Below are 11,940 nucleotides of genomic sequence, written 5' to 3'. Positions count from 1 at the left end.
GCTTTGGATAATTTGGTAATAAAACCTCAGTCTGTATGCCTAGTGCACAGCAAAGCCAGTCACTGAGACATTGAATATGCAGCATGGGAAGGGTTTATTCGAGAGGCAGCCCAACCAGGAGATGGGAAAGCCAGCCTCAAATCCACCTTCTCTAAGGGGGAGAGTCAGAGATTTTTAAGGCAACAAACAAAAAAAGAGTCTGGCTATAGGGGAGAGGAGCTACATGACTTCAAAATCAGATAAAGGAAATTAATAAGTAGGGGAAGGTTGAAGTCATTTTGTCATCTGTGCCTGCGAGAAGCTTCTGCATATGTTTTCATGCAATCCACAACCAGAGATTGGTGTCCATAATATGATCTGAGAATAGGGTTTTAGGCCCTTCTATGTCAAATGTTCATACATTGGACATATGTGCATTCTCAGAGACAGTCAGTGGTCATGACTGGTTCTGGTCAGTTTCTTTTTCTTTTTAAAGCTTTTATTTATTAATTAAAAAAATTTAAATGTTTATTTATTTTTATTACTTATTTTTTATTAAATATAATTTATTGTCAAATTGGTTTCCATACAACACCCAGTGCTCATCCCAACAGGTGCCCTCCTTAATGCCCATCACCCACTTTCCCCTCTCCCCCAACCCCCATCAACCCTCAGTTTATTCTCAGTATTTAAGAGGCTCTATGGTTTGCCTCCCTCCCTCTCTGTAACTTTTTTCCCCTTCCCCTCCCCCATGGTCTTATGTTAAGTTTCTCAGGATCCACATATGAGTGAAAACATAAGGTATCTGTCTTTCTTGGACTGACTTATTTCACTTAGCATAATACCCTTCAGTTCCATCCACGTTGCTGCAAATGGCCAGATTTCATTCTTTCTCATTGCCAAGCAGCATTCCATTGTACATATAAATCACATCTTCTTTATCCAACCATCACTTGATGGGCATTTAGGATCTTTCCATAATTTGGCTATTGTTTCCATAATTTGGCTATATAGCACCCATAAGAGCTGCTATATGGGTACATGTGGCCCTATGCATCAGCACTCCTGTTTCCTTTGGATAAATTCCTAGTAGTTCTGTTCCTGGGTTGTAGGGTAGTTCTATTTTTAATTTTTTGAGGAACCCCCACATGTTTTCCAGAGTGGCTGCACCAGTTTGCATTCCCACCAACAGTACAAGAGGGTTCCCGTTTCTCCACATCCTCGCCAGCATCTGTTGTTTCCTGAGTTGTTAATTTTAGCCACTCTGACCAGTGTGAGGTGGTATCTCAGTGTGGTTTTGATTTGTATTTCCCTGATGATGAGTGGTGTTGAGCATCTTTTCATGTGTCTTTTTGCCATCTGGATGTCTTCTATGGAAAAGTCTCTATTCATGTATTCTTCCCATTTCTTGATTGGATTATTTATTTTTTGGGTGTTGAATTTGGTAAGTTCTTTATAGATTTTGGATGCTAAGCCCTTATCTAGTATGTCATTTGGAAATATCTTTTCCCATTCTGCCTGTTGCCTTTTAGTTTGGTTGATTGTTTCCTTTGCAGTGCAGAGCTATTTATCTTGATGAGGTCCCAATACTTCACTTTTGCTTTTAATTCTCTTGCCTTTGGAGATGTGTCAAGCAAGAAATTACTGCAGCTGAGGTCAAAGAGGTTGTTGCCTGTTTTCTCCTCTAGAGTTTTGATAGTTTCCTGTCTCACATTTAGGTATTTCATTCATTTTGAGTTTATTTTTGTGTATGGTGTAAGAAAGTGGTACAGTTTCATTCTTCTGCATGTTGCTTGCTGTCCAGTTCTTCCAGCACCATTTGTTAAAGATACTGTCTTTTTTCCATTGGATACTCTTTCCCACTTTGTCAAAAATTAGTTGGCCATACATTTATGGGTCCAATTCTGGGGTCTCTATTTATTCCATTGGTCTATGTGTCTGTTTTTTGTGCCAGTACCATACTGTCTTGATGATTACAGCTTTGTAGTAGAGCCTAAGTCTGGGATTGTGATGCCCCCCGCTTTGGTTTTCTTTTTCAACATTACTTTGGCTATTTAGGGTCTTTTCTGGTTCCATACAAATTTTGGGATTGTTTGTTCTAGCTTTGAGAAGAATGCTGGTGCAATTTTGATTGGGATTGCATTGAATGTGTAGATAGCTTTGGGTAGTATTGACATTTTAACAATATTTATTCTTCCAATCCATGAGCATGGAATGTTTTTCCATTTCTTTGTGTCTTCTTCAATTTCCTTCATAAGCTTTCTATAGTTTTCAGCATACAGATCTTTTACATCTTTGGTTACATTTATTCCTAGGTATTTTATGATTCTTGCTGCAATTGTAAGTGGGATTGAAGTCTTGATTTCTCTTTCTGTTGCTTCATTATTGGTGTATAGAAATGCATCAGACTTCTGTACATTGATTTTGTACCCTGTGACTTTGCTGAATTAATGTATCAGTTCTAGCAGCTTTTTGGTGGAGTCTTTCCGGTTTTCCATGTGGAATATCAAATCATCTGCGAAAAGTGAAAGCTCAACGTCTTTGCCAATTTTGATGCTTTCTATTTCATTTTGTCATCTGATTGGTGATGCTAGCGCTTCCAACACTATGTTAAACAACAGTGGTGAGAGTAGACATCCCTGTCGTGTTCCTGATCTCAGGGGGAAAGGACTCAGTTTTTCCCCATTGAGGATTATATTAGCTGTGGGCTTTTCATATATGGCTTTTATGATGTTCAGGTATGTTCTTTCTATCCCGACTTTCTTGAGAGTTTTTTATTAAGAAAGGATGCTGTAATTTGTCAAATGCTTTTTATGCATCTGTTGACAGGATCATATGGTTCTTAGCCTTTCTTTAATTAATGTGATGTATCACATTGATTGCTTTGCAAATATTGAACCAGCCCTGCATCCCAGGAATGAATCCCACTTGATCATGGTGAATAATTGTTTTTATATGCTGTTGAATTTGATTTGCTAGTATCTTGTTGAGAATTTTTGCATCCATATTCATCAGGGATATTGGCCTGTAGTTCTCCTTTTTTTGTGGGGTCTCTGGTTTGGGAATCAGTGTAATGCTGGCTTCATGGAATGTGTCCAGAACTTTTCCTTCCGTTTCTATTTTTGGAACAGCTTGAGAAGGATAGGTATTAAGTCTGATTTAAATGTCTGGTAGAATTCCACTGGGAAGCCATCTGGCCCAGGACTCTTGTTTGTTGGGACATTTTTGATAACTGATTCAATTTCTTCACTAGTTATCAATCTGTTCAAATTTTCTGTTTCTTCCCGTTTGAGTTTTGGTAGAGTGTGGGTGTATAGGAATTTGCCCATTTCTTCCAGGTTGTCCAGTTTATTGGCATATAATTTTTCATAGTATTCTCTGATAATTGCTTGTATTTCTGAAGGATTGGTTGTGATAAATCCATTTTCTTTCGTGATTTTATCTATTTGGGTCCTCTCTCTTTTCTTTTTAAGAAGTCTGGCTAAGGGTTTATCAATTTTACTTATTTTTTCAAAAAATCAGCTCTTAGTTTCATTGATCTGTTCTACTGTTTTTTTTTTTTTTGATCCTATATTGATTATTTCTGCTCTGATCTTTATTACTTCTCTTTTTTCCTGGCCTTGGGGTTTCTTTGTTGTTCTGCTTCTAGTTCCTTTAGGTTTGCTGTTAGATTTTGTATTTGGGATTTTTCTTGTTTCTTGATAGGTCTGGATTGCAATGTGTTTTCCCCTTAAGACAACCTTTACTGCATCCCAAATGGTTTTGACTGTCGTGTTTTCATTTTCATTTGTTTCCATATATTTTTAAATTTCTTCTTTAATTGCCTGGTTGACCCATTCATTATTTAGTAGGATGTTCTTTAACCTCCACGCATTTGGAGGTTTTCCAAACTTTTTCCTGTGGTTGATTTCAAGTTTCATAGCATTGTGATCTGAAAATGTTCATGGTATGATCTAAATTCTTTTATATTTATTGATGGATGTTTTGTGACCCAGTATATGATCTATCTGGGAGAACATTCCATGTGCACTCGAGAAGAATGTGTATTCTGCTGCTTTTGGATGAAAAGTTCTGAAAATATCTGTCAAATCCATCTGGTCCAGTATATCATTCAGGGCCATTGTTTCTTTATTGATTTTCTGCCTATATGATCTGTCCATTGTTGTAAGTGGGATATTAAAGTCACCTGCAATTACCATATTCTTATAACAAAATTGCTTATGTTTGTGATTGTTTTATATATTTGGGAGCTCTCAAATTGGGCGCATAAACATTTATAATTGTTAGCTCTTCTTGATGGATAGACCGTGTAATTATGACATAATGCCCTTCTTCATTTCTTGTTACAGCCTTTAGTTTAAAATCTAGTTTGTCTGATACAAGTATGGCTACTCCAGTTTTCTTTCGACTTACAGTAGCATGATAGATGGTTCTCCATCCACTCACTTTCAATCTGAAGGTGTCCTCAGGTCTAAAGGTAGACAGAAAATTGATGTGTCTTTTTTTTAAAAATTCATTCTGATACCCTATGTCTTTTGATTGGAGCATTTAGTCCATTTACATTCAGTGTTATTATTGCAAGATGTGGATTTAATGTTATTGTGTTATCTGTAGGTTTCATCTTTTTGGTGATGTCTCTGGTCCTTTGTAGTCTTTGCAACATTCCTCACAGAGTCCCCTTTAAGATCTCTTGCTTTTAGAATTCTCTCTTTATCTTTGCATTTTGACAGTTTCACTATGATATGTTATGCAGAAGATCAATTCTTGTTACATCTGAAGGGAGCTTTCTGTGCCTCCTGGATTTCAATGTTTGTTTCTTTCCCCAGATTGGGGAGGTTCTCAGCTATGATTTGTTCAAATTGCTCCTATCTCTCTCCCTTCTTATTCTGAAATTCCTATGATATGGATATTGTTAAATTTCATTGAATCACTTAGTTCTCTAGTTCTCCCCTTATGGTCCAGAATTTTTTTTTTTTATCTCTCTTTTTCTCAGCTTCATCTTTTTCCATAATTGTATCCTCTATTTCACCTAATCTCCCCTCTGCCTCTTCAGTGTTCACTGTCAGCACCTCTAGTTTATTTTGCACCTCATTTACAGCATTTTTAAATTCCTCATGACTATTTTTTAGTTCCTTGATCTCTGCAGCAATAGATTCTCTGCTGTCTTCTATGGTTTTTTTTCAATCCCAGGGATTAATCTTATGACTATTATTCTAAATTCTTGTTCAGTTATATTGTTTATATCTGTTGTGATCAAGTCTTTAGCTGTCATTTCTTCCTGGAATTTCTTTTGAGGAGAATCCTTCTGTTTCATCATTTTGGCTAGTTTTCTGTCCCTTATGTGTTTTAGAAACTTATGTGTCCTGCACCTGCGAGCACTACTATACACTGTCCAGGACCTGGACCTTCAGGAGGTGTTTTTTGGAGTGTGTTATGTACTCTCTGTTGTTGTGACTCTAGTTTATTTATCTCCCTCCTCATAGTTTTCTTTTGGACTCTGTACCAGGTGTGCTTTGATTTGTTCATTAAAGTAACCCTGGAAAAAAAAATAAAAAAAAAAGGGGGGTGGTGGTAGTGGTGGAACAGGCCTTATCCCATACAAAGAGAAAAATGACCGTGGACGGGAAAAAGAAAAAAAAAGAAAATTGACCAGGCAGAAAACTATATGGCTTAATTCAGACAGAGAGAGAGAGGAAAATAAAGAGGGAGATATAGAACAGGTATAAAGAAAATAGATTAAATATGTCTGCTTAAACAAACCAACAACCTGAATACCCAGACTAGGGAAGGGAAGAAATAAGGAGAAAAGGAAGAAAAAATATATAAACTAAGAATTGTCCAAGAATTAAATTTGGAAAGGCAAAACCTCTGGGTGCCTTGGAACCAGTGGCAGCGCTCATCTGGAGGAGGGGGTGTCTGGTTGGTCAGTGTCAATCTCTGGTAGATATGTAGTCACCTGGTGTTGAAGGGTATGGTTTGGTGTAGGTGAGTCCCGCCTCCACTGTGGGCCTGTTGTCCCTTCTCTGAAGCCCCACCTTGTTGGTGATGGGGAGAAAAATGGTGACACCCCAGTCTCTCTTCCCCAGACCAGGTGTCCCAAACCACTCTGTTCAGGTAGTCCTCGCAGCACTGTGTGGGCATAAGCAGGCCTATTTTTTTTTCTTTGCTCCACTGACTCGACTCCTATGCCTCCTTAGTGCTCAGCTGGGATTCAAACCCTGATGTCTTAAAGGGTCCCACTCTGTGCACCTCAGTTCTGGGAGAAGTGCTGCTCCACCCCACCGATAAATGGTTTCTGGCTGGTGGGCACAGGCAGGGTCCTTTTTCCTTTGAATGGCTGTATACATTCTTCCCACAGCACATGAGGGAAGGGATTGCTTTCTCCCACTGTGGACTGTGTCTCTGAACTAGTTACTGAGCCCTGGGTTGGCTCCCCTCCTTTCCAGGTGTGAGAACAGGGCAGCTGACTCTAGTCCAGAGAAAGCCTCGAAGTTAGAAATTGGATATTTCTTTTTTTTTTTTTTCTGATCTCAGGTCTGTGGTTTCTCTCTTGTCCAAATATAGTCTTACACTTCCACAGCCCTTCTCTCCCCTTTGTCTCTCCACAGAAGGGGATCCCTCCCCTTCATGCCTATGCCACCCATTTTATCTCTCCCAGTTCACAATCATACACCTATGGGCCAGGTTGTCCTTGTGGGCCCCTGGAGATGTCTCTGTCACTCTGTGGCCCGGACTCTTGGAATTCAAAGTCCTTTGGCCTCAACACTGCTGTGTTTGAGGGACTAGGAAGCTTTGGGTCCCCCTACCTCTCTGCCATGTTGTATTCCCTGGTTCTGGTCAGTTTCTTAGTGAAGGCTTGAGTCTCTGCAGGACAACTAAATCAACCTTCTGTTATCATGGCATCAGGCAAGACTTATCTACAGAGACATGGTGGCAGGCTGCATTCTGAGAACAAGCAGATTTGGGTAAAAAGTTGCAGTTGCACTTATTAGTCCTGTTAACTCTTTGGTTACTGGTTTCCATGCCTACTGTCTTTTGATTATTTCTCATTCTTGAGGGAACTGGGATGATGACTACTCTAGCTATTTCCTGCTGAAATAGTGTGTAGATCAGGGTTAGAGGAATGGAAACTTTTTGCACTTATTTGGAAATATCCTTTGTTCCATGTTGTAAGCTAACATTCTGCATTACCAAAATTTTTGTACTTTGGTTAATAGTTTTTGTACATTTTATACCACATTTTATGATTAAATAGCAAAGGAGAAGTAGGAATATGAATAATCCTAGGGAAATTGATCTAATTTCTTGGAGGATCCAAGAAAATAACCTGGAAAACGAGTCCAAATCTTAGTCTGGGACATTAGGGGAGACTTGTAACCAAGTAGCTTGTTGTCTTATTTTGTAAATACAAGCTTTAATTTCTGAGGAAGTGCTAATATATATGCTGCATGATGAATTAGCTTTTACACAAACACCTCCTTGCTCTGCTAAAATATAATCTAAATTATGTTATATAAAACTATTATAGTTGAGAGTGCTGCTATGAACATTGGGGTACAAGTGCCCCTATGCATCAGTACAAAAAGAGGTTAGAGTGGGAGAGAGCCAAAGCATAAGAGACTGTTGAGAACTGAGAGCAAACTGAGGGTTGATGGGGGGTGGGAGGGAGGAGAGGGTGGGTGATGGGTATTGAGGAGGGCACCTTTTGGGATGAGCACTGGGTGTTGTATGGAAACCAATTTGACAATAAATTTCATATATAAATAAAAAAAAACTATTATATATTATATTATATAAATTATATATTTTATAAATTATATTATATTAAATTATATTATATAAAACTATTCCTACCCAAGGCCTTTTGTTGGGCTGCTGTGGCTTGGGAAGTTTTATTTTATTTAATAATTCCTAAAGTTACTGAACAATTTCTTATCATATGTTCATGTGATGTCATTCAACACTTTGGCAATAATGGTCTCCCAAACATGTACCAAATTCCATCTTCCTGACTTCTGGGAAAATAATCAGAATATTTTGTGATTTCTCTCTTTAACCTGTAGAACAGTTGAGAGGACTGGTCAAATGTCTGCTTTTATTAGAATTATATATGAAAAAAGGGGTGACCAAATGTCCTAGGAGACAAATACCTCCCATGTGCTAGCCACATAAACATTCATGTTGCCAAGGGAAGTGTTGATATCCACAAACAAAAATGTAACCTGGGGTTCACATAGCACTCCTCTTAGTTTATTGGGGTCAATACTTTCATTTTGCAGAATCATTGTATTATTTGAAACCAAGAAGAAGTATAGTTAAGTTTGGTGTAATTGGTAAGAGAGTAACACAGAAGGGTGTGGGGTCCTATGTTGTCAAGTTCTTTTAGTTTTCAGTATTGTACAGAGAGGAGCAGGACAAGATGAGTAACTTTTTTTTCAATTTTTAAAAGTTTATTTATTTTTGTTTTAAGTACACATTTTATTTTATTATTGTTTTTTAAATAATTTATCGTCAAATTGGCTAACATACAGTGTGTACAGTGTGCTCTTGGTTTTGGGGGTAAATTCCAGTGGTTCATCATTTACACACAGCACTCAGTGCTCAAGATGAGTAACTTTTAAAACAGCATATTTCTCAAAAATCTCTAAAAGGTGATGAAAGGAAAAAGGGTCAATTAATTTAACAAGAGGTGAAATTATTAACTGTTATGATTATATTGTAAACAAAAGGAGAAATACAAGCTTCTAGGGTGTATTCCAATCATTGAATGTGAGAGGCCCATATTTTGGGATAGTTGGGAGAAAATTAAAGGATAAGAAAAATGAGGGAGGCCAAGTTGATTAACCTGATTCTGTAAGCTAATGGAGTGCATTGATTTACATGTATTGAAAAATTAGGGATCAGAGAAAAGTTGGTTACAGGCATTACTATTGGGTCATTGTGGTTGTACACTGAGTGTGGTTTAGGGTGACATATCCAATAGGTATATGACATTTGAGAAATCCTAATCATGGAATTATATTTCCAAACTTGAGAGATTGTAATAGAAAATTACTTAGGAAATGTAAATAGGAAATATAAATAGGAAATGTAATAGGAAAATGCAAATAGAAAATGGAATAACATTCATAGTGTATAAACTATTAATAGGTCATAAGTTATTTGCTACTTATCTATTGGTTTCTTTAGACCAGTTCTCCCAAGTAGCAGTTTCAGGTCCATCTCAGGCTTTCTGGTTCAAGCAGAGTTTTTCCCTATGTTCTTGTTGACAGGACATAGGGAACCAATGGATTCTTGTGGAACCAGCTTGAGTGTGGTAAATCTATGGCTTAATTCCCTTCAGTTTCACTGAAGAATGGTGGTCAACAGCACCTCATAAGGTCCTGTCAACCGAGGTTGGAGTTGATCCTCCAGGTGCTTCTTGTTCAAGGTGTTTAATAACACCAAGTCTCCAAGATTCAAGCGGTGTTAAGAATACATCTGTGAAATGCATCAACCTGATAGAAGCAAATGTATGTATAGCACTTAGAATATTTCCCAAAGATTGAATGTACCCAATAGTATCCAAATCCCTAACATGAGCCCCACCTGGAACTCCTAAGTCATGAAAAGAATACAGAAAGTGTCTTTCATAAAACATTTCATAGGGGATTAAACCAAGCCTACTTCCAGGAGCCACTCTTACTGAAGCAGGGCAACTGACAAGAACTTTTTTCCCAGTTAAGTTGGTTTCTTGGCAGATTTTTACCAAAGTTTTTAAGCATATGGTTCATTTTTTTCCTGTTTTCCCAGAATATTGGTGTCTTTAGGAAGTATGTAGTCTCCATCAAGTGCCCAAGGCATTAGATACTGCTTGTGTGACCTTAGCCACAAATGCTGCTTCATTGTCTCTCTGAATTGTTAGTGGCAATCCAAACCTAGGATTGGTTTTAAAGTGTTTTGAAAACTTCTGAAAACTTCCTGAATGGCATGAAAAAAACTCAACCCAACTTGTAGAGGTGTCTGTAAATTCTAGCAAATATTGAAAGTTACCTGTTGTTTTCGGCATCATGGTAAAATCTTCCTACCAATTTTCTCCAGGTTTGGTGTCTCTAAGTTCTATTATCTTTTAGGACTTGTGGGGGTTCGGTCCTAGGATTTTTTTTAGCACAAATGTCACATTTTTTCACTATTTTTGAACAGTTTTCTGAATATTGGGATCCATAATATATGATTGGATCCATTAAAGAGCAGCATTATGTCCATAACAGGTGCTTTGTGAATACCACTAATTATCTCTTCCATAAGATATTCTAGGTTAAGGTTTATTCCTTATTTATTATATTTCCAGCCAGTTTCAATGCCAGAAATATGTCCAAATATCCATTTCTTAGCTCTTCTTAGGTCTTCAGAGGAAGGTTAGAGTTGATATTTAGTTAAGTCTATGTCTGGTACTAAAGCTGTTATAGAGGGTTTTGAAGTCTTTGTATGATCATGCCTGATTGTTACCTTTGGCAAGAAAACAGTCCAATTTCTGATCCTCAGCAGGGGACAATAGCTACCTTCTTGTGTTCCAAAACAGCTTCTAGTACTTCTAAAGTCTCTTTGTCATGTTCAATTTCCCTATTTCCTGAATTTAACAAACCTCTTTCCTTCCAAATGGCTCTGCATATGCATGGACTGGTAAAAAGGTGTATTTAGAATAAGTAAAAATAGTCACTGTCTTGTCATACCTAAATGGAGGGCTCTTATGAGAGCTATGGCTTCAGCTTTCTGAGTGGAGGTACCTGGTGAGAGAGCTTCTTCTGATGGGTCATCACTGCATATCCAGCTCTTTATTGTCCGTGATCCATAATATACTGCTCCAGTCCACAAACATCTCAAAGTCTGGATTTTCCAGTGTCAGATTCACAAAATCAGGATGGCTGGAATAAACTTGTTAATTATCTGTATACAGTCATGTATGGGTCCCTCAGTGTTGTTGGAGAGCAATGTGGTTGGATTCAAGGTGGAGACCGCTTTCTAAGTAACATTGGGGTTGTACAATAGGACAACCTGATATTTGCCTAATCTTCTAGAGGTGAGCCAGTAGCCACCCTTTTGTTCCAGTAGGAAGAGTACATAAATGTAGAGTATGCAGTGTGGTAGGATACCCCAAAGCAAATTTTTCTACTTGTAATATATTACAAGTGGCTGTTATTGCTCTCACACACATTGGCCATCCCTTAGTTGTTAGATCTAATTATTTAGAAAAAATAGCAACAGATCTTTTTATGTTGCCCAAATTCTGAGTTAGCACTCCCAAGACTGATCCCCTGACTCTCATGGACAGACAAATCAAAAGGCTTCCTGATATATGGAAGGCTCAAAGCAGGAGCTGTGAGTAGCTTTTCTTTAACAACTTGGAATGCCTAATGACATTCTCCAGTCCAATAAAGAAGTTCATTATTTCTTCCTTTAAGAATTTCATAGAGAGGTTTAGTGATGAATCTTAAGGACTGAGAAAAAACTAAGGGTAGATGGTGGTGGGAGAAAGGGGAAAGTGGGTGATGGGCATGGAGGGGAGCACTTGTTGGGATGAGCACTGGGTGTTGTATGGAAACCAATTTGACAATAAATTATATTAAAAATTCAGGAATCCAAATGTGGAAAAATCCAGTGATGCCTAGGAATCCATGCAACTGTGTGGTTAATGGCTCTTAAATTTGTACAGGCAAAATAGGTGTATTGTAGGGGTGCCTGGGTGGCTCAGTTGGTTGAGCATCCAACTCTTGATTTCATCTAAGGTCATGATCTTATTGATCGTGGGATAGAGCCCTGTGTTGAGCTCTGCACTGAGTGTGGAGCCTGCTTGGGATTTTCTCTCTTCCTCTCTCTATGCCACTCCTCCACACTCACATGTGCTTGCATGCTCTCTCTCTCTCAAAATGAATAAATAAACATTAAAAAAAATAGGTGCATTGTATGTGGACTGGCAAAAGT

This window comes from Herpailurus yagouaroundi, unplaced genomic scaffold (genome assembly GCF_014898765.1).
Source record: "Herpailurus yagouaroundi ecotype Mexico unplaced genomic scaffold, PumYag 379, whole genome shotgun sequence".
Lineage (NCBI taxonomy): Eukaryota > Metazoa > Chordata > Mammalia > Carnivora > Felidae > Herpailurus > Herpailurus yagouaroundi.
Note: the sequence above shows the minus strand (reverse complement) of the source record.